The 25028-nt window shown below is 36.8% G+C and overlaps 1 pseudogene; it reads right to left on the reverse strand.

Annotated features, from left to right (window-relative positions):
• Window positions 1-15688: 15688 nt before the first annotated feature.
• LOC137808236 (sugar transport protein 10 pseudogene) lies at window positions 15689-24693 on the reverse strand (annotated as a pseudogene).
• Window positions 24694-25028: the final 335 nt, after the last annotated feature.

Raw genomic sequence — 25028 nt, forward strand, 5'->3', positions numbered from 1 at the left:
GAGAGGATTGAAGAGGATGTTAGAAAAAGCAAAGGGGACCTGGTCAGTAGAATTTTCCAAAATTATGTGGGCTTACCACACCACTCCTTAATCAACAACAAAGGAGACTCCCTTCAGTTTGGTATATGGGTCAGATACCATGATACCAGTGGAAATTTAAGAGAGCTCTCCTTGATTCCAAAACTTCATTGTAAGAATACCATGATACTAGTGGCTAAGTTGTTTGACTCGAAGCAAGGTAAGACGACCTAACTTGGTGTAAGAATGATCACTCGAGTCTAGGCGCTTTGCAAGTAAGTGTTGTAACTAAGTTGTTTAAGTGCATGGTAAGTCGGGCTAACTCGGTGAGAGCACGATCGCCCGAGTTCAGGCGCTCTGTGAAATGATTAAATGATGCGTAGTGGAATTGTCTGCCTACGCTTACGATAATTGGGGTTAACTCGGAGCCCAAGTGAGTACCCGAGTTTAGGCACCCTAAGAGATGAATGAACCATTCTTGGCACAGAGTAAGACGATCAAGCTCAGAAAGGTGCAACTATCCAGGTAGGCGCTCTGCAAACCAAAGCTTGACGATATCAATATATATGGCCCTTGGCCAAGTTGGTGAAATACATCTATGCACGTTGAGATTGAGCATAGGCTTCTCGTGGTTGTAGGTGTGTTGTTCATCAAAAGGTTAATTCTTTGTTAAATGAGAATTTTTTTTGTTTGTCATGCTAGATTTGCCTAAACCGGATTCTTGTATCTTTATTACTCAAGACATAGAAATGAGTTAGCTTAAGTGTTAAATTCTAACAATGGTAGCTATACTTAAGCTAGTCGAGGTTTGCTATATCATAAGTAACTTAAGCTAGTTGAAGTTTACTGTGTTAAAATTGTGGCATGCATTTACAAAGATTGTAAAGTAGCTATATATGATAAATCAATCGAAGGATAACGAGTAAATAGCAGATAAACATAAAGGCGTTCAAATGATCAGGAAAGTTAACATGTACAGATCATTCAATGTTCAAATTATTCATCCCTTAATTGACCATCGACCACGGTTTTACCCGGGTCGAGTTGGGAGTAGTCAATCTCGGGGTGGAGTCCTGACACTTGTTCAATGGCTGCCTCAAATCCCACAAGGTAGGATTAGACAGCGTCTAACTTGAATGCCTCAGTTTCATTGGCAAAATCTTCATCTTTTCGGGCTAGCTCTCCTTTAAGTTTATCGACTTCAACAAGAGCTTGCCCTTTCTTCAGTTAGACGTGCAACCTCTTGGGTTTGCTTTGTTGCCTCCTTAGCCTTGTCGGCTAAAAGTCGCTCATTTTCTTGTTACAAGCCTTTGGAATGCTTGAGCTCATTTTGTAAGCATTCCACTTCCTTGCGAAGCTCAACATTCTCTTGAGCCTTCAACTCCTCCGCCACCCTCCGATTTTTCTTTCTTGTTAGAGGCAAGCAACTTGTGGCGAAGGCTTGTCCAAATTGCTTTATGGCTTCACGAACCAAATGGTTTTCATCATAAGCCATGAGCCTTTCCCTATCTTCATTGGGCAGAAGGGCCTTCTCAAGGTATGTGGGAACGTTAAGGCTTGGATTCCACAGGCTCTTCCCCTTGGAGCTCTCTGCTTTGCCTTCTTGGATGATCATCATATCGCGGGGCGGAGTTTGGCCTTCGGAAGGAGCAGCATGGTGAGAGGGAGCTCGCCCATCCAAGTGAGAGTGCTCAGTAAAGGCAGCAATTGCCTTCCTTTTTCTTATGAAGACAAACCCCGAGGTAGTTTCCTTGTCCTCTTCATTAGTTGGGGTTTGGGTAGCGGTGGCGGGAGCTTTTAGTTTTTAAGTTAAGGAATCCTTGGGCATCTTGGCAGCTGCCCTCATCCTCTTAGGCATCTATTCTAGCTATTTCTTATTGATCTTGGACAGCATCCTTCCTGCAAAGAAAACAAGAGATGGTTAATAACCATAGTTAAATAAGTCACACCATGGGTAGGGAATGAGGAGTACCAGTATAAACCTTTAAAGCGCCAGGAGTGAACTTTTTGCTAAGAAGGAAACCGGTGTCGAAGACAACCTTCAAGTTCATTAGGAATTTGCAGATCTTCTGATCTGGTGGGGGCAGGTCTTCTAGGTGTCGAGCACTCTGGAATCGAGGTTCTTTGGTCCAATACAAAGGAAACTCATCCAAAAGGATTGGATCTCCTTTGATGGCTCGAATTTTAAGGAATTTACCTTTAAAGTTTTTATAAGAAGACTGGAAGAGGGCGAGCAAAGCTCTTCCGGAGACACCGTTTAAGGATACCCACATTTTGCGACCAAAGTGTTTGGCCTCAAAGAAATAAAGAAAAACTTCCACAATTGGCGAAAGGCCGAGCTAAGAACAAAGAATGGTGAAAGCACGAATGAATTCCACCTATTCGGGTGTAGCTCGACAGGAGTTATATTGAGCTCAGTTAACAACTCTTTTTCAAAAATAGATAAAGGGAGGCGCAAAAGGACCTTTTTGAAAACGGTTACATAAAAATAACATAATAGACCATCGGGGTCTAGGGATTCATCACAACATACTGGCTCATCCTCCTTACACTGAATTATTCTTATAAATCTATCATGTTCTTTACCAAAATGACAACCATTTTTTTCTTAAAGCTACAACATTTTCACGGGAGATATAGGAGGAGGTTTCATCTAAAAGGTTTTGGGGTGCCCAAGGGTACAAGGTTTTGTAATCCATTGCAGATTATATCTAGAACAAGCACAAACACAAAACAAACACAAGCATTGTTCAAACCAAGCAGTATGAGCAATTTAAGAGTAAAACAAGGGCACATTCTAAAGTCATACAATGCAATCAGCAAGTAAGCAACAATCATCGACAGAAAATGATAAATACAGAGAGAATCCCAACTCAAGCAATATGATAATAATATGAATGCTCGATGATGAGCTCAGGCAGTATAATCGGAAAGATGAATGCTCGATGATGGAGAAAGGTAAAGAGAAAATACTTATTACGATAAGTGAGTAAGAGGACGGAGTTTCTTTGCTACGGAAAATCTCGAGTGCGCGAGAGTTTCTGGAGTGAGGAAGTGGAAGCGTGGAGAAGAAGTTTAGAAGTCTGAAAGGATTTTAGAGGTTTAAGAGAAATGAAACAGTTAAATGAGAATACGTTTTCAAATGTTGGCTTATACTAGTATGGGAATGCTAAGTGGTAACACTTTCCCACTGTTGATAAGGATGCCACGTGTACGCTTTGCGTAAAGTGTAGTGAGACGTTACCTCAGAAACGCTTCGTGTATCGTGCCTCACCTACCTTCTGGGGAAACCATCGTGTCAGCCACCAAAGCACTAGAAAGCCTCTTTGCCTAGTCAAGCTTGGCTCGAGCATGGGGTCTTGTGTACTAGACAGAGTACTCATGTGCTCGGGACCTCGGTCCAAGGGCGTGGGTATGGTTAGCTCGGTTGTTGGGCCCAAAGAGCGGATCATGAGCCCGACCCAGTTTCATCGGTAAACCTGGTGGAAAATAATTAAAATAGGGAAAATAATAAATTTGATCACATGTTAATATAAAGTTGTTAGTTAAATATATATGTCGATATGTATTAAGCTGTTTGAATAGAATATATGTGCATACATACAGAGTTGTTAGTTAAATAAATATACGCATAAAGTTGTTACATTGAATATATGGTGAGCACTCGAGAATAAGGGTGCACGAGATTTTTTTTTCTGCTGTTAACATCTGAGTAAATGTGCCTATAGGCAAAATATTGTTTTTGTTATGCTTTCAGTTGAGATTATATTCTCGTTAGAGAAAGCTGTTAGAGATAATTATAAAAAGGGCTTGAGACCCCCAGTAAATGTATGTTGTTTCTGAGTACTAGAGATTAAAATTGATTATTATTTTGTATGCTCTTACTGACTTAGTCGTCGAAGTGTGATCAATAGGTAGAGCCCCCTCTATTTCAACGGAGCGTTGTTCTAGTGCACCAGGAGGAGACAGACTAGAAACAGAGTTTGCCCATCTAGTCAAGTCGGGGTCAACCGGCGAGAACAAGTATTATTCAAACTTTCATCATCATGTTCTTTTTTAAAAAAAAACTTCTTTTGGATACTCAAAAATGCAGTATCCATTTCAATGATCATGAGAGTTTGAAACATACTATATTAAACTTGTTCCCTATACTTATTTTTTAGAGAGCTGACTAGCCCTAGAGAAATTTTCTTTCTCTCTACTAAACTCTTCCCTATACTTATTTCTATATTTCTCTTTATTTTCTTTATTTTGTGAGACCCTAGAGTTTCACTTGGATGGGTAACCCTCCCTCTTCAACAAGAATAATCTAAACTGGGGTAATTATATATATTGTGGTGCTCATGGAAAACCTTTTTACTTGGAAATATGGAGAATAGGGTTTCCTATACGATTCTTTATTTTTATCATACCCTTTCCCTTGTTTGCTCGTAGGTTTATCTTGGTTTTCCAAAAATTGAACAAACATATTTTTGAGATTAGAGATTTCTCTCCTAGTATCTTGCATTTCCATTTTAAGCTTTTTACGCCTACTAACCTTGGAATCTTTTGTCATATACAAATGATTACTCATGGTGGACTCAAAGAATACTCAAATATTTTTACAAAAAGATTTTAAAGCCCAACAAGATTAATGAAAGGTTTTCACAAATATGTTTATACATTTTCATAAAGGAAATGAAATTTACAAAAGCTAATATTTTTTTGTGGTAGTCACCTAAAGATTCTAAAGAGAGACTAGCTCCAAGTAGACTCCCAGGAAAGACAGGTAAGTCATTAAGACTAGTTAAGTACCATGCCTTTGCTAGCCAGAGTGTTCCTTAAACAGTCTTCACAAAAGGCCCTTCAAGTAACTTCCAAAACAATTTTCAAAAACTACTAATTGTGTGTTGGTGAAGATGCAAATGAACCTATTAAACCAAAGAAAGGTTTAAAATATACTAAGAAAGGAAACTCTCCTAATACCATGGAGACCTATTAAACAATAACAAAATTGAAATAGTAAAGCAAAGTAAATGAAAGTGAGGTAAACTAGGTGTTTCCTAATAGAAATGCAAATGATAAAAAGTATCTAATGATTTATGAATTCAATACATCCTGTTTAGTAGAAAGACGTATATTCCTTGCTAATTATCAGACAATTACACACTTCTAGACTAATATGAAATTATTAAGAAATTGTTCAATGGAATTGCCCAAGAAGAACTTTTTCAAACACTTGAAAGACTAGAAAAATAAATCAAAGAAAAATAAACTTCAAATGTTTCCTAGTATACACCAACTCAAATTTTAACACTTTTTCTTGAACTTTTCGGATGACTCTTGATGTGCTTTGCATCCAAACTATTCAGCTCCTCTTTGGACTCTCATCTTAATAATACGCTAATAGTCACAAGCAAGCATAAAAAACAATAGCTAGCTGAAATTTTGGTTCAACTTTTTCATATTGTGTATTACACTTTTCTCTAAGAATTCCAAGAAACACAATCAAGAAAAGCTAATTTTTGAAAAGACTATACTCAAAACTCAGATTTATATTACGATAATACAAAAAATAAATTCCAAAAGATTACAAGCAAAAATTAAAGCACAAGAAAAATGGATGGAACAACAAAAGGACTAGATCAACATTTGGCAAGAAAGTGTCCCAGATTTATGTAAAATGTTCTAGATATAGTTTTGCTCTAAAATTCTAATAGGATACAACTAACATATGAATAATCATGATCCCAAGATTTCAACTCAAACAGATCACAAAGTTATTTTTAAAAATTCAAAAACCGAGAGCAAAATGTTCTCGTTCAACCTCTATTTTTAGCACTAAACGTCCTAGCTTTTGAGATTTATCATTTTTTTTCAAATTAGGATGGGCCTTTATAACCCAAAATCAAGAACATATTGAAGAACCCAAATATAAAATTTTACTTTATTTGGATACGTATTTTGGTCACAATAATTTTTTCAATCCAGAACATCTACACAGAAAACTGGAAACGAAAAGAAACCTATAAAATCCAATGAATTTGAACAATTAAAAGGAGAAATATGACAAAACAAAACCAAATCAGATTTTTAAATCAAAAGAACACAAAAACCCAACAATTAAAATGATATAAAAGACCAAAACAGCAATAACAAAATAGTACAACATTAAGAACACAAGAACACTAAAATGGGTTTGATTATTCGGTTCAATGAATGAATTAGCAAAGATTTTAACCGATTAAAATTAAAAACATCAAGATTAAACATTGGAAACACAAAAATAAATGGTATAAATTGAAACAAAACTCAAGAGACATAATGGGGATGGTTCAGCCAAAAAGAACACAAAGAACAACCAAATAACTATTCTCTTTTTTATTTTTGTTGAAGAAATGACTATCAACTAATGGAGTTCTCCTTGGCTCCTTCTACAGTTCTCCGGTTTGGAATGATTTTGTTGAATGGCGAAGACATACAATGAGATATAGGATAAAAAAATGCATGACAAAATGGGTTTGGAAGAATGGGTGTTGTAGAAGAATGGTGTTATGAAGGAAGTTAGCCAACCTTCTAGCTATCTCTAAGGCTTCTACACTAAAGAGTGAGAGTAAGAGAAAAGAGAGACTTGAGAGAAATTTTAAAAGCAAACAGTCAAAAATTCATTACACAATTCAAGTCTAAGAACTACACAAGAAAAGTTCTCTATTTATAAAGCTAGAAGTCTCTAAAGTGACTATTAGAACTATCAAAAACTCTCCATTCATGGAGTGATATGTGGCACCTCAAAAACTCTCCATTGGTGGATTTCCATGTGGCAATCCATGTCAACAAAATCTCTCCATTAACAATTTGACATATGGCACAAGGGAGAGAAGAAGACAAGGAAGGAGGCACCTGATATGTTCCAAGAAGAAGAGGAAAAGTCATTTGTAAAGAAGGAAGGAAGGGAAATGGAAGGCACCATCTTGGAAGCTTTTGTGGCGCCTTGTGTGTGCCATGTAGGCACCCCCTCTTGACCTCTCCAGAGTACTACAATCCTACATTAAAATGGCCCAAATAGAAGACCCAAAATTCCTATACAAAATTTAATGACTGAAATTAAAAACTATCTACTCTATACAATTTTTACAACGCTTCAGAAGGAGATTTTTCTATAAAAGGTTTAGGTGGTTATCATGGTCCTTCATTAGAATTAATGCAATTAAGGAGTTATTGTTAAGTACCAAGAAGTTGGAAAACCGTCTTGAAAAGCCACCTGTTGATGGGGAAGAATCAAATACTTAAATACTCTACTCAACAACTCGTAGTACTCTATATGGGACTTGGTTAATACTTGAGTCCTATCATAACACTATCCTTAGGAGTTAAAATGTTGACAACCTCGACAAGTGATTCCAATTCAAATTGACATGGGTGTTACAATAATTTTAAGAATTTCTCACTATTGAAGAGTTACGGAAGGGAATAGAGAATTATGCGATGAAGATAGAATTATGAAGTTCTCTTATTCTAAAATTTGCTACAAGAATAATCTATTACCAAAATATTTTATTATTTTCCAACAATACAATTACTTAGTTAGTTAAAGAGTAACTAATATAATTGAGTCTCCAACAATACAATTATACTACTACATAAACTATTACAATTTGAAATTTACTTTTTCTTTCCTATCAAAATGGAAACATAAACTAAGATACAATAAACTACTCATATATTCTAATATATGTTTCGTACTGGCTGGACGTGCTCGGGTCTTCTGCCCAAGCACTAAAGTGTAGTAAGCTCGATTAGATAAGTTATATTCAGCTCGACCTGGTGCAGGTATGGGCCCAACGACACGTTGCGAGGTCAGCCCAGATGTTTGGTAGTCTATACGAAAAAGATAATTAAAGAAGGAATAACTGAATTAGTTAAATCATATATATATATATATATATATATATATATATATATATATTTTAAATAAAAATAAAAGTTGTTAGGGACATGGCATTGCACTTGAATTGTTCACGTTAACAGAATGTTCTTATTGTTGACTTATAGTGTTAATATTATATTAATGTTGTTGAAATAATATTCTGCTTGATGAAAATTATTGAAGGAATGTCTATAAAAGGGGTTTAAGACCCCGAGTAAAGGTACATTTTTTTTAATACTTTAGACTGAAACAAATTTTATAGTTTGAATGTTCTCACTGACTTGATCGTCGGAGTGTGATCAACAGGTAGAGCCCCTTTCTATCACAAAGCACTAACATCTCATAACATCCATTGAAGACAAATGAAGCGGAGCTCACCATCTAGTCCGATCGAGGTCAACTAGCAAGAACATTTGGCGCCCACCGTGGGGCCTAATAAAACTTCATCCCACCCACATTTGCGATTGAGCATCCTACGAGATGAGAAGAACGAGGCAAGAACCGTTGGAATATGAAGGAAGCGAGGCCCCCGCCTTGCAACAAATCATCGAGGCATGAGGGCTGAACAATTCGACGAGAGCATGAACGAATTCGAGAAGAAGCCAAGGCATAGTAAGAATGACTACAAGTAGAAGCCCGAGCTGACCAAGAGCGCCTTCAGGCTCACCTTTTGGCAGAGATTGAGGCCTGCCAAATAACTATGGAAGAGCATGCACAAATCAATGAGGAGTTGCACAAGACCAATGAGGAATTGCGGAGGAGCTTGCACCGACAATGTCGACGTCCCGCCTGGGAACGTTCCCCAAATTTGTCATCAAGGGATGACCCCAAGTCGTTCTCTCAGCAAATCATGGACGAGCCTGTGCCACCCCATTACATAACACCCAAGACTGTCTTTTTCTTTGGTGTAGAAGATCTTGAAAGTCATCTAAAGGCGTTCAGGGCTCAAATGATCATCTATGGGGGGTCTGATGCAATTCGATGTAAGATGCTCATGGGAAAATTCACAGGGAAAACTCTGCAATGGTTTAAGGGGATCCTAGATGGACACATAACCTCTTTCCCTAAATTATCTAAAATGTTTAAAGAGTAGTTCTCGGCCAATAAGGTCAACCCTCCACGATTGTGTGATCTATTCAATGTCAGACACAATGAAGGGCAGTCGCTTACTTGAATAGATTTTGTGCAATCTCAATAAGACTTTGAACTCAAGATGAAAAGATGGTGGTCGTCACTTTCGTACAAGGGATGACAACAAGCTCGTTCAGCGATTCACTAATTAGGAATCCGACAGAGACGTTATCAGAGGTGCGTGAATGAGTTACCCTCCATATCGAGGCTGAAGAGGTCGTGCTCAGGAAAAATGGCAACTCTTGTCAAAGAAGCCCAGTCACAAGGAAAATAGTCAAGATCGTTCCATCAGGAGCAATGAAGCATCCACCGAGAAGAGAACGGATATGAGGTATGTCTCGTATGTCTCAAAGAAGGATGAATCTAAGACAAAGGCCAGTGAGGAGACGATGATTAGACCTAGATTCTGAGTATACTATAAAAAGCTGTTAAGCATGCCAGGGGTGGCAGATAAGCTAAAATTTCCCCAAAAGACAAATCGATTATTGGGATCATGTAGAGATGCTTGGTGCGATTTTCACATGGCATTTGGGCATAGCATCGAATGATGCATAGCCCTAAGTTACCAACTGACTAGTTTAGTCAAAGAGGGTTTCTTGAAGGAATATCTCGAGACCAACCATGAGGAACCAAAAGAAGAAGCTATAGCCTTGGATCAAACACATGAAACTCCCATCCAAGGTGATATAGTCCAAGAACACAAAAAAATGACCAAGGACTCAAGAGACAATTCACACAGTGAGCAATCATCTCAGCAAACAAGTCAAGACCCCACCAAAGATCCGACAAACCTTATCCGAAGAAGAACACGACATACACCAGAACATCAACTGTTCTTTCTTCTAGTCTTCTTAAAAATAAAAACATGTTGTAAATAATTTGGGCTCACATTGGGGTTCCAAATAGTATAATAGGCTAGAGTAGGTTCATTTAGCATAATAGGAGGGTGTATTTATCGTTTTAGCTTGTGCCTAGTCCATTAGGGTTAGAATGTAGCCCTAGCTTCTAGAAACTATGCTTAAGGGATGGTTTTGACCAAGGTTAACACCGTAGGCAACCCCTCTCCCCTTCCTTTTCTACCCCTCACTCATCTTGCCCTCCAAATCACTCCTTCCTATATAAAGGGATCCTTCCTCCATGTATTGACACATTGAAATTTTAAGTAAAGAAACTCTGCTTGAGTGAATTGAGAGTCTGAGTACTCTTTTTATCTGGGTCTTATCTTAGGTGGGTAGTATCCTAAGTGGCGACTCTGGGTCTTATCTTGAGTGAGTGACATCTCAAGTGGCGGCTCTTGCGCCACGCATCTTGGAGTCCCTTTGCTCCAAGTGGCGTGAATTCCCCTTTCTAATCCATAAGTTCTTTTCATCCCTTCATTTTTTCCTTCTTTATTTGCACCATTATCCATTTCCATTTCATGTTTTTTAATGTACCTTCCATTCGGTCATTCTTAATCATTTTAGACTTGTTTCGTTTCCTTTTTTATGTTCTCTTCAATTCCGCACTTTTTTATCATTGTCACCATATTATTGTATTTTTCTCTTTGCCCTTGTGAAGTGAACTTTCACACTTACTTAACCACTTGGTTAAGTTCGTGTCCAGTGGAGATCTTATTAGGGTTCTCACCTTTAAATTGCTAAAATCCAAAATCTAAACAAAAGTGAAACCTTTAAAATGTGCAATCTAAAATCAACTCACATCATGTGGTATCAAAGCATGGTTCAACTTGTGCTTATATTGCTGAGTAGATATTCTGCCTTTATATTTCTGCACATTTTAAATTCTCGCTTTTATATTCAAGCAATTTAAATTTCGCCTCTAAATTCCTGTCATTTACAATTTTCGTATTTTTATTCATTAAGCACTTTAAATTCCGCTTTGTGAATTACATTTTCTGTCAATTTTTTTTTCTCTTATCGCTTTTGCTTGCGTATGATGTTCTTAGTGTTTTAGGAGTCTTTCATCTTTTTGCTTATTTTTATTTTAATTGTGAAGAACTAAAACCAAATTAGAAGTTGTTAGAGTAACGGTTGATTTAATTCCAAGCGTTCATATAGCTTGAATCCAGTATCTTATCTTTTTTTGAAAATTGAAAAGTGAATCTCATCTACATGCACAAAATCAACTGAAAACTTGAATCCGTCAATCTAGGACAAAAAGAACTTATCTTTTCTTGCTTGTCTTTCTTTGTTTTTTAAGTGTTTTTTGGGGGTACGTTGGTGAGCAAGTGTAAGAGCTTTGTCATCTTTCACTTGAGGTGTTGCTGCAAGTGTAAACCCTTTTGAGTGCGAATCTTTCTTGAGTGATACATGAGAGTGAGAGTTTAACTTGTAATTTTTCACTAATTGTTTGTTTCCTTGTGTAAAATTATGGCTAATTTGTCTTCAGGTGAATCTTCAAAGCTGCAATCACCTCAAAAGGCACATCTTTTGGGAGAGCTTGCGGATGCTAGAAGACGAATGGCCCACAACAACGAGGAAATAAGGCAACTAGCGAAAAGGTTGCAAAGATTAGAAGAGGCTCAAGTGAGACAAACTCGAGAAAGGAGATGGGAGTCGCGTAGAGCTACTAGAAACTACAAGCACTATGGGAGTCAAGAATACGACTAATATTGGAGAGTGCATCACTTTGAAGAGAGGCGTCATCAACACCAACCACCACAACCTTCTTTTACGTTTGTAAAATTACCTAGCTTTAGCGGAGAATGTGACCCCAAGGTTGAATCACAACTTTTAAAGAAAACATCTTTCAAAAATACTCATAATGATGGCTTCTATAACTCAACTTGGAAGGGTAAAAATTAATTTTCAAAACAAGATAATCCTTCCAACTCTTCTAGAATCCAGTCCACAAAAAAGAACATCCTTCTCCTTCTAGGACAAAATCGCCAACCAAAACCTCAAGTACTAAATGTTTTAAATGCTTAGGTTTTCGGCACATAGTTTCCAATTGTCCAATAAAACGAACCATGATGGTTAAGGGGGAGATAGTCATAAGTGACCATAGTGATCAATCTTCTCGATATAACTCCCCTTCCCCTTCAAAATCCCCTAGTGAAAATGAATGTGAATTTTCTTGTGAATGTGACTTATTGGTGATAAGGTGAATGTTGGGAACAATTCCAAAACATTTAGATGACACACAATGAGAAAATATTTTCCACACCTACTGCCTTATAAACAACAAGTTATGTCCCATGATAATAGACAGGGGTAGTTATGCTAATGTGGCAAGTACAAGAGTAGTGGAGAAGCTTGGATTACCTGTTATCTCTCATACAAAGCCCTATAAACTTCAGTGGCTTAGTGACGAAGGAGAAATCATGGTAAATAAACAAGTCCTCATAACTTTTGATATAGGAAAGTATCAAGATGAGGTTTTATGCGATGTTGTGCCAATGGAAGCAACACATATTCTTTTGGGAAGGCCTAGGCAATATGATAGACGAGTTCTACATGATGGTTTGACCAACAAAATGTCTTTTAACTTCCAAGGGCACAAGTTTATCTTAAAACCCCTTTCTCCCAAAGAAGTTCATGAGGACCAAATAAAAATGAAAAACAAAAGAGAAAATGAAAAAGACAACGAAAAAAATAGATAAATCGGGTCACAATATATCACCTTACATTGCAAAAACAATCATGTTGACCCGTGCCGAACTGCACCTCTAAGGTGTTCTTCTTCCTTCTCTTTTTCATTACCCAATAAATCTAAATACTTGACATCTGGGACATTGAAGTTTTGGGATGAAATTCAAACCCTTCCTAAAGGTTCTCACCTTCTAAGAGGATTTTCATCAAAAAGTTCTTTCATCCCCAAATATTCTTTCCCAACTTGGCTTGTATCTAGAACTTCCTCTTTTGAACTCCCCACGCTTTTGGAACATCAGTTTACTTCACATACCACAATTCGCAATATCTTATATGTGAACAAACTAACTATGTTATCTGCAGGAGTTCTAAATTTGAGGTCGAATTCTCTCCAACTTGGAGGGCATAATATAATCCAAGAAGACAAACAAATGACCAAGGACTCAAGACACAATTCACACAGTGAGCAGTCATCTCTGCAATCAAGTCAAGGCCCCACCAAAGATTCGACAAACATTACCAGAAGAAGAACGGGGCATACACCAAAACATCAATTGTTCTTTCTTCAGGTCTTCTTCAAAATAAAAACATGTTGTAAATAATTTGGGCTCACTTTGGGGGTCCAAATAATAAGAATATGCTAGAGTAGGTTCATTTAGCATAATAGGGGGTGTATTTATCATTTTAGCTTGTGTCTAGTCCATTAGGGTTAGAATGTAGCCCTAGCTTCTAGAAGCTATGCCTAAGGGATGGTTTTGACCATGGTTAACATCCTAGGTATCCCTTTTTCCCCATTCTTTTCTACCCTCACTCATCTTGCCCTCCAAGTCACTCATTCCTATATAAAGGGTGTCTTCCTCCATGTATTGACACATTGAAATTTTAAGTAAAGAAACACTGCTTGAGTGAGTTGAGAGTCTCAGTACTCCTTTTTCTCTGAGTCTTATCTTGAGTGGGTAGTATCCTAAGTGGCGACTTTGGGTCTTATCTTGAGTGAGTGACATCTCAGGTGGCGACTCTTGCATCACTCATCTTGGAATCCTTATGCTCTAAGTGGCGTGAATTCTCTTTCTAATCCATAAGTTCTTTTGATCCCTTATCTTTTTCCATCTTTATTTGTGCCATTATCCATTTCCATTTCATGATCTTTAATGTACCTTCCATTCGGTCTTCTTTATCATTTTAGTCTTGTTTTGTTTCCTCTTTTATATTCTCTTCAATTCTGCACCTTTGCATCATTGTCACCATATTATTGTGTTTTTCTCTTTGCCCTTGAGAAGTGAACCTTCACACTTACTTAACCACTTGGTTAAGTTCGTGTCCAGTGAGGATCTTCTTAGGGTTCTCACCTTTAAATTGCTAAAATCCAAAATCTAAACAAAAGAGAAACCTTTAAAATGTGCAATCTAAAATCAACTCACATCACATGGAAACATAAACTAAGATACAATAAACTACTCATATATTCTAATATGTGTTTCGTACTGGTTGGACGTGCTCGGCTCTTCGGCCCAAGCACTCAAGTGTAGTAAGCTCGATTAGATAAGTTATACTTATCTCAGCCTGGTGCAAGTATGGGCCCAACGACATGTTGCGAGGTCGACCAAAATGTTTGGTAGTCTATACGAAAAAGATAATTAAAGAAGGAATAACTGAATTAGTTAAAGCATATATATATTTTTAAAACAAATAAAAGTTGTTGGAATGACATGGCACTCGAAGATAAAGATGCACATTAACAAAATGTTCTTATTGTTGACTTATATTGTTAAGATTATATTCTTGTGGTTGAAATAATATTCTGCTTGATGAAAATTGTTGAAGGAATGTCTATAAAAGGGGTTTAAGACCCCGGGTAAAGGTACGCTCTTTCTGAATACTTTAGACTGAAACAAATTTTATAGTTTGAATGCTCTCACTGACTTGATCGTCGGAGTGTGATCAATAGATAGAGCCCCCTTCTGTCACAAATCAACAACATCTCAGAGCATCCATTGAAGACAAATCAAGCGGAGCTCACCATCTAGTCCGACCGAGGTTAACTAGCGTGAACATGTTTATTTCTTGAATTTTGGTTTTGGAATTTTGACTATTCTTAAATCATTTAATGTCTTTCGTATCAAACTAACTATATTCGTAGGTGGGTGGTACCTTTTTCATGGTGCATGAGACCACCTTGTATAAACAAAAAATGTATTAAAGTTGGACACTAAAGTTGATTTGTATTAGGTAATTTGGAGTATAAAAATATACCTTTTTGCTAGTGGGAAACTTTGATTGGCGACAATGTCCTCAATAGCTAATGACTCGATTATTGAGGAAAGGATTTTAATCCATTCCCAAAAGCATACAACCTGCTATGTTGTCTTGATAAGAGTTAATTCCATGATCTATATATGTTTTCTTCTAGTTTGCTAATGGTTAAACACAAAATGAGTTCTTACAAAGATTTTAAGGATGTAAAGAAATTTAGTAGAGTTTTAGCACTTGCAAGTAATGACTCTTTTCTCTTCTTCTCTTTGAAACATGTCTTTATATAGGCTTGAAGAGTGTTGTCGTTGCAATCTCTTTTATAATTTTTAGTAGCTTTGAACTCATTTGACTATATTCTTCTTCTATCTTCTATCAAGTTTGAACGTTAAGAAGCATTACATGCACTTCATGAAACATTAATTGTTCTTCTCTTCTTCATGCAACATCCTTGATAGTTGAACGTACATATCTTCCTCGGTAACAAAACCTTTTGCACAAAACTATGGTAAAAGTGCGCACTGTATTGGACATGTAGTTAGGTCAAGGTTGAAATACGCTTATGTCAGAATAATTGATGAGTAATGTAGATTTTAATACAATAATCGAGCAAAATCCAAGCAATGTTTTAAGAGAATATATCTAAATATATAATAAATAACTCTTTGATGGATTTGGTACAAATTATGAATAAATATAATTGTTACAAACCATAGGAATTACTTAATTACAATGAATTATTTGGAAAATGAGACAAATTTTATTTGTAAGATTAAATGCGTTCTTGGTCAATTCAAGCTGCGGCCATATGAGGATGTGCATTTATGACTACATCATCCGGAATGAACTTACCTCAAAACCAGTGTGACTTCCAAACTTTATTCATTTCTTCAATCCCAACATTTCTTGTCTCGGGCAGGAACAAGGCGACAAAAATGGTCATGATGAGCACAAATCCAGCAAAGAAAAAGAAAATACCAAACTTCAAGTGACAAAGCATGGTTAGGAAAACTTGAGCAATAACAAAGGTAAATAACATGTTTACAGCAACATTGGTGCCTTAACCTGCAGATCGAACCTCAAGAGAACATATTTCACTCGGAACCAACCACCCTAGTGGACCCCATGACCATGCATATGCTGCAACATATGCACATATAAAAAATAAGAGAACAGTAGCTTCTCCATTACTGAAATGTCCTTCACCACTCACTCCAAACTTCAAAGCAATCATGACTCCAACAGCAAGCTACAAACAATTTTTATGGCCTTCAAATTATTTGTTCATGTTAACAAATGACTTAAGACATAAAAATGTTATTCTTAAATATTAAAATAACATACATTGTTTATCGATTAAGATAAGGTTTTTACCTGATAAATAAGCATTTGAATGCCACCTTCGAGGAACAATATCCTTCTTCCAAACTTATCCACTGAGAAAATAGAAACAAAAGTGGCAACCACGTTAACACCTTCAGTGATAACAGAAGACATAAGGGAAGTATCGTTACCAAATCCTAAAGTTTTAAATAGTACAGGTGCATAAAACATTATCACATTGATGTCGGTGAATTGTTGGAAAAATGGAATGATAGAGCAAAATGTGAGTTGAGGTCTATATTTTGGTTGTGTAATGTTCTTCCATGGGTGTTCCACATCTTTGGCTATTTCAGTGGCATCAACAAGGGCTTGAAACTCCTCGTCAACATTATCCATACCACGAATCTTTTGCAACATTTTCTTAGCTGCTTCTTTCTTACCTCTTTCAATTATGGACCTATGATGAACATTTTGTTGAAGATGGTTGCTGCCCCTTCAAGATTGTGTTTGATGAAGACTTTTATGTACATTTCATGTGTATTTTGCTTTGCTTTAAGTGTGTCTTAGGTAGTGCTTAGAGGTTGTCTAAGAGTGGGCTTTTTGTTGAGTAACTCACCTCATAACCACTGGCCATGTGATAAGAACAAGCATAAGTTTTCTTAAACTGTTTTTCACATGTTTTACAAAAAACATGTTTACTGCATAAAAATAAATCTGTTCTTTTCTAAATAAACAGATTCATTTTTACACTGATGCCTTGGCTAAGTCTTGTGAAAATTAGATTTTGTGCATCATGTATTTTGACTAAGTCTTCTATCTTTCAAAACGACTGTGTTTCAAATAGTTAAGCTTTTCTGTTTTCGTTTTGAAAAATAAATCTGTTCATCTGTAAATGAATAGATTCTTTTTGTCTCTGGTGCCATATCTAGCTTAAGCGTTTTTCAGTTTTATCTCCGCACCAGAATGGTTGACTAAGTCTCCTCACTGAACAAATTCTCTAACTGCTTTTGAAAATAAATTTGTTCATTTTATTTTCAATTTGTTCATTTTATAACAGCTTTAACAGTTTTTTTAAAATTCTGTTATAAGTTGGTTTTCTATAAAATGAAAACTTGTTTCTGAGTTTAAACATCGTTCATACATTTGTAAAAATAAGTTTTATAGCAGAGAATTAAGAGTTTACAAAGGATTAGCATTTGTTCTTCAAAGATTTCGAAAATCACAAAGTGCTTGTTCTTGGTTTGGTTCCAAAAGCTTGGTGTGAGGTGCTGTTACGGTTCTAGCAATCTTGCCTACTGGTTTAAGGCAGATCTTTGTATCCTCAATCAGGTGTAGTCGTTTCACTTCTCATTTCTTGTAATAGTTTGGTTGAACACCCTTCTTGATAGGTTTTCTTGAAGAGTGTGTGTCAGCTTAAATAGGTTTTTTCAGCAAGAGTACCTAAGTTCTTGTAGGTTTCAAGAACAGTGGGAATTGTGTTTGTTTGTATTGTGATTTAGTGAATTTCACCTTGGTTTTAGGTGAAGACTGGATGTAGCTCAGTTGAGTGAACCAGTATAACTGCCATGTGTTCATTCTCTCTCAATCTCTGCAATTAAGTTTCTGCATAATTGATAAAACAGCAAAGAAATAAATCTGTTCACTCATTAATAAATCTGTTTTTTTCTGGGCTCGTTTCATCCTGTTCTTAATTTCAGGAAAAGTTGTTTGAGTCAGATAAGAACATATAAAATTTGTTAAAAGCTACTGGAACAGATTGATTGTGATAGGTTGCTCAAGAAATTGTCAAAGCTATTAATTGAACCTTAAACAATTGCTTAAAATTGAAGCTTGTTGTTCTGTGATTCATTGTTCTTAATTTCTGGAAAACTGTGTCTTTCAAGAAGAACACTTATAATTTGTTAAAAGTCACTGGAACAGGTTGATTGTAAAGGTTACTCAATTAATTGGCATGCTATCAATCGAACCTTAATCATTTGCTTGAAATTGAAGTTTGTTGTTTTGTGTTTCACTGTTTTTCAAATCTAATATCAATGTGTGTGCATCTGGAAAATCTATCTGCATAATCTTGTAATTAACCTTGCTGTATAAACGCTTTTCAAACAAAAACAGGTCTGAAATAAATCTGTTCATTTTCACATAAATCGATTTATTTTCTGTAAACTGTGTTAAACACTGTTTCTACGAGAAAGTTTTAATAGGTCAATTCACCCCCCCTCTTGAACTTTGGCACTATTAAACCCAACAATTGGTATTAAGAGCTAGGACTTGTATTTTAATCAAGTTTGTTTGTAATAATGTCTGAGTTTAATGTGCTTTTTGCTGAAGGATCTGCTGTTAATAGACCACCTATGTTCAATGGAATGAATTATGCATTTTGGAAAGTTAGAATGAGAATTTTCATGGAATCTATTGATGCATTAATTTGGGAAGCTGTGGTCAATGTACCTTATGTGCCAATGCAGGTTGTCAAGGATGAAGAAGTGGTAAAGTCAAGATCAGAATGGAATGAGACCGAAAGAAGGAAGGCTCAACATGATCATGTGGCCAAGAACATCATAACCTCTGCATTGACAATGGATGAGTTCTTCAGGATATCCCAATGTAAGTCAGCTAAGGAGATGTAGGAAGTCTTAGAAGTCACTCATGAGGGTACTGAAGATGTGAAGAGGTCAAGAAAACATGCTCTCATCCAAGAATATGAACTGTTCAGAATGCAACCCGAGGAGAGCATTGCTGATGTGCAGAAAAGGTTCACCCATATTGTGAATCACCTCACTGGTTTGGGAAAAAAATTTGACAGAGAGGAACTCAACATAAAGATATTGAAGTGCCTCGACAGAAGCTGGCAACCAAAGGTGACTGCCATATCTGAAAGCCGTGATCTGTCAAAGCTGGGAACTTCTGCACTGTTTGGAAAGCTAAGGGAGCATGAGCTAGAGCTCAAAAGACTCAAAGAGCAGGAAACAACAGAGAGAAAACCCAAAGGTCTTGCACTGAAAGCAACTGAACTGGATGAGATCAAGGAGGAAAAAGAAGATGCTGAAGATGATGACACAATCAGCCTTCTTACAAAAAGATTCAGCAAATTCCTGAGGAAGAAAAGCAGAAATAGGAACCAGCAGAAAAGAAGGTATCCTAAACCCAATGATTCAAATTCCTCTAAATATACTTGCTTTGGCTGTGGCAAAACAGGGCATATCAAAACAGATTGTCCAGACAATCAAACAAAGGACAAATCTGTCAGCAAGAAATTTGAAAGGAACAAGGGAAGAAGAGCTTACATCTCATGGGAGGAAAATGAAGTATCTTCAACCAGCTGCTCTTCAACAGAAGATGAGGAAAACAATTTGTGCTTCATGATGAAGGATGAGGAGTCAATCTCTGATTCAGTAAGTGATTTCTCTGTGGATTCAGATAACTATGATCAATTGCTTGCTGCTTTCAAGGAAACTCATGATGAAGCAAATAGGCTAGCTGTAATATGCAATAAGCTGCAAAAGGTAAATAATGTGCTTGCACCTAAAGTAAAAACACTTGAGGAAGAATTTCATAAAGCCAAAACAGATTTGGTAAGCCTTGAACTAACATGCTTGCATGCCTCTATTAAAACCTGTGAAAACTGCAAAAAATTGGAAAAACAAGTGGAATATTTGCTGAAAACCCTTTCCAATTTCACCAAGGGAAGAGAAAACCTTGAGTCTCTCCTTGGATCACAGAATGTTGTTTTCAATAAGAATGGTCTTGGTTATACCCCTGGAAATGTAACCAATGTCAAAAAGCTTTCAAGTTTTTTTGTTCCAGCAAAATCAGTTTTTTTCACCTTTTAACAGTGGCAAAAAGGCATCTCATGTAACCTGTTTTTACTGCATGAAATCTGGTCATACCTTTAGGTCTTGCATTGCTAGAAAGCATCTTGTGCCTAAGAACTTAGCAAAATGGCTACCAAAGAGAAGGTTTTAATCTGTGTTGGACCCTATACTGAAAAGGGTACCATTTGTATCATTTTTATTCTGTTTTGCAGATTGGCAGCAAGAAAAATCAGTGGTACTTGGACAATGGTTGTTCCAAGCATATGACTGGAGATCTTACAAAGTTTACTAGCTTGAAGCTCAAAGCAGAAGGACATGTAACCTATGGTGATAATAACCGAGGGAGGATTTTGGGCAGAGGCACTGTTGGAACAGGGAACTCAACAACCATTGAGAATGTGCTCTATGTAGAAGGACTCAAGCATAGTCTTCTCGGCATAAGTCAGCTTTGTGACAAAGGATACAAAGTGAATTTTGAGTCAAAAGGCTGCATAATCTCAAGTAATTCATCTAGTAAGGTACTGTTTACTGGTAAGAGAGTGAATAACATTTATCTGTTGAATATCATGGAAACTAACTCTTCAAATGAGTGCTTGCTGTCCAGAAGTGATGAGTCTTGGCTGTGGCACAGGAGGTTAGCTCACATACACACAAATCACTTGAATAAATTGAAATATAAAGATTTAGTTTCTGGTTTGCCTAACATTAAATTTTAGGACAACAGGCTTTGTGATGCTTGTGTGAAAGGTAAACAAATCAAATCCTCTTTCAAGTTAAAGGATATTGTCTCTACAAAAAAGCCTTTGGATGTACTGCACATGGATTTATTTGGACCATCTAGAGTTGCTAGCTTGGCTGGAAATTTGTATGCTTTAGTTGTTGTGGATGATTACTCTAGATTTACATGGACTTTATTTCTTGCACATAAACATGATGCTTACACTGCCTTTAAGAAATTAGCAAAGATTCTGCAAAATGAAAATGGTTGCTGCATAAAATCAATTCGAAGTGATCATGGGGGAGAGTTTCAAAATGCTAAGTTTGAGAGGTTATGTGAGAAGCATGGGATAGCACATACCTTTTCAGCCCCTAGGACACCCTAACAAAATGGAGTAGTTGAAAGGAAAAATAGATGATTAGAGGAACTAGCTAGAACTATGTTAAATGAATCTAAGCTTCCTAAGTATTTTTGGGCTGATGCAGTTTATACTGCAGCTTATGTGTTAAATAGGACCTTAATAAGACCTATTCTTAAGAAAACCCCATATGAATTGTATAAGGGCAGAAAACCTAGTGTGAGCCACCTTAGAGTATTTGGGTGTAAATGTTTTGTATTGAATAATGGCAAAGAAAATCTTGGTAAGTTTGATGTTAAATCTGATGAAGGTGTGCACATTGGTTATGCTTTGAATGGTCATGCATATAGAGTCTTCAATAAAAGGTTGCTTATAGTAGAAGAATCAATGCATGTTGTATTTTATGAAACTGATCATAGCATATCTAAAACTGTTGTTGATGACCTTGACATTAATGAATTTAAATCTGTTTTAAATCAAAATGAATCGATTCATTTTGATACTGTTGATACACATGCTATACAAGAATGTACTGCAGCTGCAGGTTTGCCAAAAGAGTGGAAAACCCCAAGAGATTTAACCCTTGATAATGTCATTGGGAACATTGAGAAAGAAGTATCAACTAGGAAATCCTTGAACAACATCTGTGAAGCAATGGCTTTTGTATCTCAAGTGGAACCTAAGAATCTGAATGAAGCTCTCAAGGACAGCAACTGGAATTTAGCCATGCAAGATGAACTGAATCAATTTGCTCTTAATGAGGTCTGGACTCTTGTTCCTAGAATACCTGAGATGAATATAATTGGAACAAAATGGGTATTCAGAAACAAAATGGATGAGCACGGGGTGATTACCAGAAATAAGGTTAGGCTAGTGGCTAAAGGGTACAATCAAGAAGAATGAATAGACTATGATGAGACATATACACCAGTGGCACGACTAGAAGCTGTCAGATTGTTACTTGCCTTCTCCTGCATCAAAGGGTTCAAGCTATTTCAAATGGATGTGAAGAGTGCATTCTTGAATGGTTATATAAATGAAGAGGTATTTGTTTCACAACCACCAGGTTTTGAAGACCATCAGCATCCAGAATACGTGTTCAAACTCAAAAAGGCTCTCTATGGGCTCAAGCAAGCTCCTAGGCAATGTTATGAGAGGCTAAGTGATTTTCTCACCTCACAAGGCTATGACAGAGGCACATTAGATAAGACCTTGTTCATCAAGAAGAAAGGGGATGACTCAATTCTAAAACAAGTATATGTGGATGATATCATTTTTGGATCAAACAATGAAGAATTGTGTGAAACTTTTGTGGAAATCATGAAGAACGAGTTTGAAATGTCAATGATGGATGAGTTGAACTATTTTCTAGGCTTGCAGGTCAAACAACTCAAGGATGGCATTTTCTTGAATCAAGCTAAGTACTGCAAGGATCTGCTGAAGAAATTTGAAATGGACAAGTGTAAACCAATCAGCACACCCTTCTTAACAAGCTGTCATTTGGATCATGATGAAGCTGGAATTTCTGTTGATGAAACCAAATACAGAGGACTCATAGGATCACTACTGTATCTCACTGCCAGCAGGCCAGATATAATGTTTGCAGTGTGCATGTGTGCAAGATTTCAATCTGCTCCTAAAGAATCACACTACAATGCTGTCAAAAGGATTTTGAAGTATTTGCAAGGAACTAAAGAAGTTGGCTTGTGGTATCCAGGTAATATTTCATTAAGTTTAACTGGATATTCTGATTCAGATTTTGCAGGTTGCAAAATTGATAGGAAGAGCACAAGTGGAACCTGTCATTTGCTAGGATCAAGCTTGATCTCATGGCAATGCAAAAAGCAGGCTTGTGTAGCTCTCTCCACTGCTGAAGCAGAATACATTGCAGTAGGGAGTTGCTGTGCTCAAACCATATGGCTAAGACAGCAATTGAATGATTTTGGTATCTTACTTAACCATATACCTCTGCTGTGTGATAATACAAGTGCAATCAACTTAACCAAAAATCCTGTCATGCATTCAAGAACCAAACACATTGAAATTAGGCATCATTTTCTAAGGGAACACATATCTAATGGAACATGTGATATTAAGTTCATTGGTACTGATTTACAACTTGCTGATTTGTTCACAAAACCATTAGCCAAAGATAGGTTTAATTTTCTGCTTAATGAATTGGGTATTATAAATGTCAATTGTGCCTAGCAGTGAAAAATTAAATCTGTTTATTCCTAATTGAATGTGTTTATTTTTTGTACTGATACGCATTTATGACTAGGAAAGAGAAATTGTGATTTTTGACTGCTTGACTGACCTAGTGAGCATTAACCTATGTACCTTTGACGGTTTTGGTCATGGTTATGTAACCGATTTGATGGTTTGGGTGCTCAATAAAGGTATGAATTGTGTGCATCGTGACCCTAAATATTTGCTGCATATTTTCAAAGATTCTCTGCATAAATTCAGAGCATAAAATCTTCATGCATATCCACTCATAACTGCCATATCAACCCATTCATTTCTATATAAACCTGTGTGAATATCTGCTACCCACATTGGCTACCCATTTTCTGTTCTCACCATTTGAAACAAGAGAAAAATTCTGGTTCAACCATGGCTTCTTCTTCAAAGAAACAGAAAAATAAGGGCAAGCAAACCACCTTTCAAGGTGTGCTAGAAGGTTGGTTCGCTGGAAATGAAGAAGCAAACAATGCCTACATCCACGAAACAAGCAGAAAGCAGATTAATATACCCAAGGTGCTGGACTTCAACTGGCTGAAATCTGAAAAACTGGAAGAAACAAGGGCTGTGTTGAAGCACCAGAAACTGAAAAAGCTGCTGGAATTAACGGGTAATGTATATCCTGACTTGGTTAAGGTGTTTTACACTAACCTCACATTGGATGGAAAGAATGATGTCTCTTATGTGAAAGGGACCAAGATGAAGATCACAAGTGAGGTGTGGAATTCTGTGGCTGGAATAAAGTATGCTGGACTAAAAGTAGGAAAGGGAAACACCAGTGGAATCCAAGAATTCAACAAGCTGCAATACTATAAAAGCTGCATGAGGAATCCTACAGAGAGTATAAACAGGTTCCATGCAGGGCACTTGAACCTCACTCCACGCCTAGTTGCCTACATCATAGCATGGCAACTTATTCCAAGAGGAACAAACCATGCTGTCTTACATGAAGAGGATCTAATTCTCCTATATTGCATCATGAACCAGATTAAGGTAAACTGGGTTTTCATTATCAATGAACACATGCTCAAATCAAAAAGGTTGGCTGATTACCGATTTCCCTATGCTATAATTGTTTCCAAATTGATTGATTACTTTGGTATTGATGTTACAAATGAGAGAAACGACCCTATCAAGGTTGTAAGTGAGATTGATACTTCAACTCTCACCAAAATGGGTTTTCACAAAATTGAGGACAAGTGGGTGGTTCTCAAAGGGAAGGACCCTCAAGCAGAACATGAGGCATCAAACCTCCACAATGAGGATGAAGATGAAGCTGTTCCTATGGATGATGACTCACCTGCTACCCAGTCTGTGCATGAGGAAGTTGCTGCAAATGCCATAGTTGCCTATCAAGCTCCAAAATACCGAGGAGAACCAATGTCTATGTTTGAAAGGCAAGTGTTGTATCGTCTTGATGTAATGTCTGCAGAACAAAGGGCATACTTTGAGACTACTCATGCAAGGTTTCAACACCTTAATGATCAGATTGAAGGGGTTCAGGCACAACTTGCAGAGCTTTACTACAAGGATCAGTAGTCATCTGTTTTTAATGCTTTCTTTATCAGCTTTCAAATGTCTGTAATGCTGAACAATATGGTTTTCTTTCTGGACTATTATGGTTATGGTTTCTGTTTTATATTTTTTTCCCTATGCTTCTATGCTGTTTGATGAATCC

This window comes from Phaseolus vulgaris, chromosome 11 (assembly GCF_051622355.1).
Source record: "Phaseolus vulgaris cultivar YP4 chromosome 11, ASM5162235v1, whole genome shotgun sequence".
Classification (NCBI taxonomy): Eukaryota; Viridiplantae; Streptophyta; class Magnoliopsida; order Fabales; family Fabaceae; genus Phaseolus; species Phaseolus vulgaris.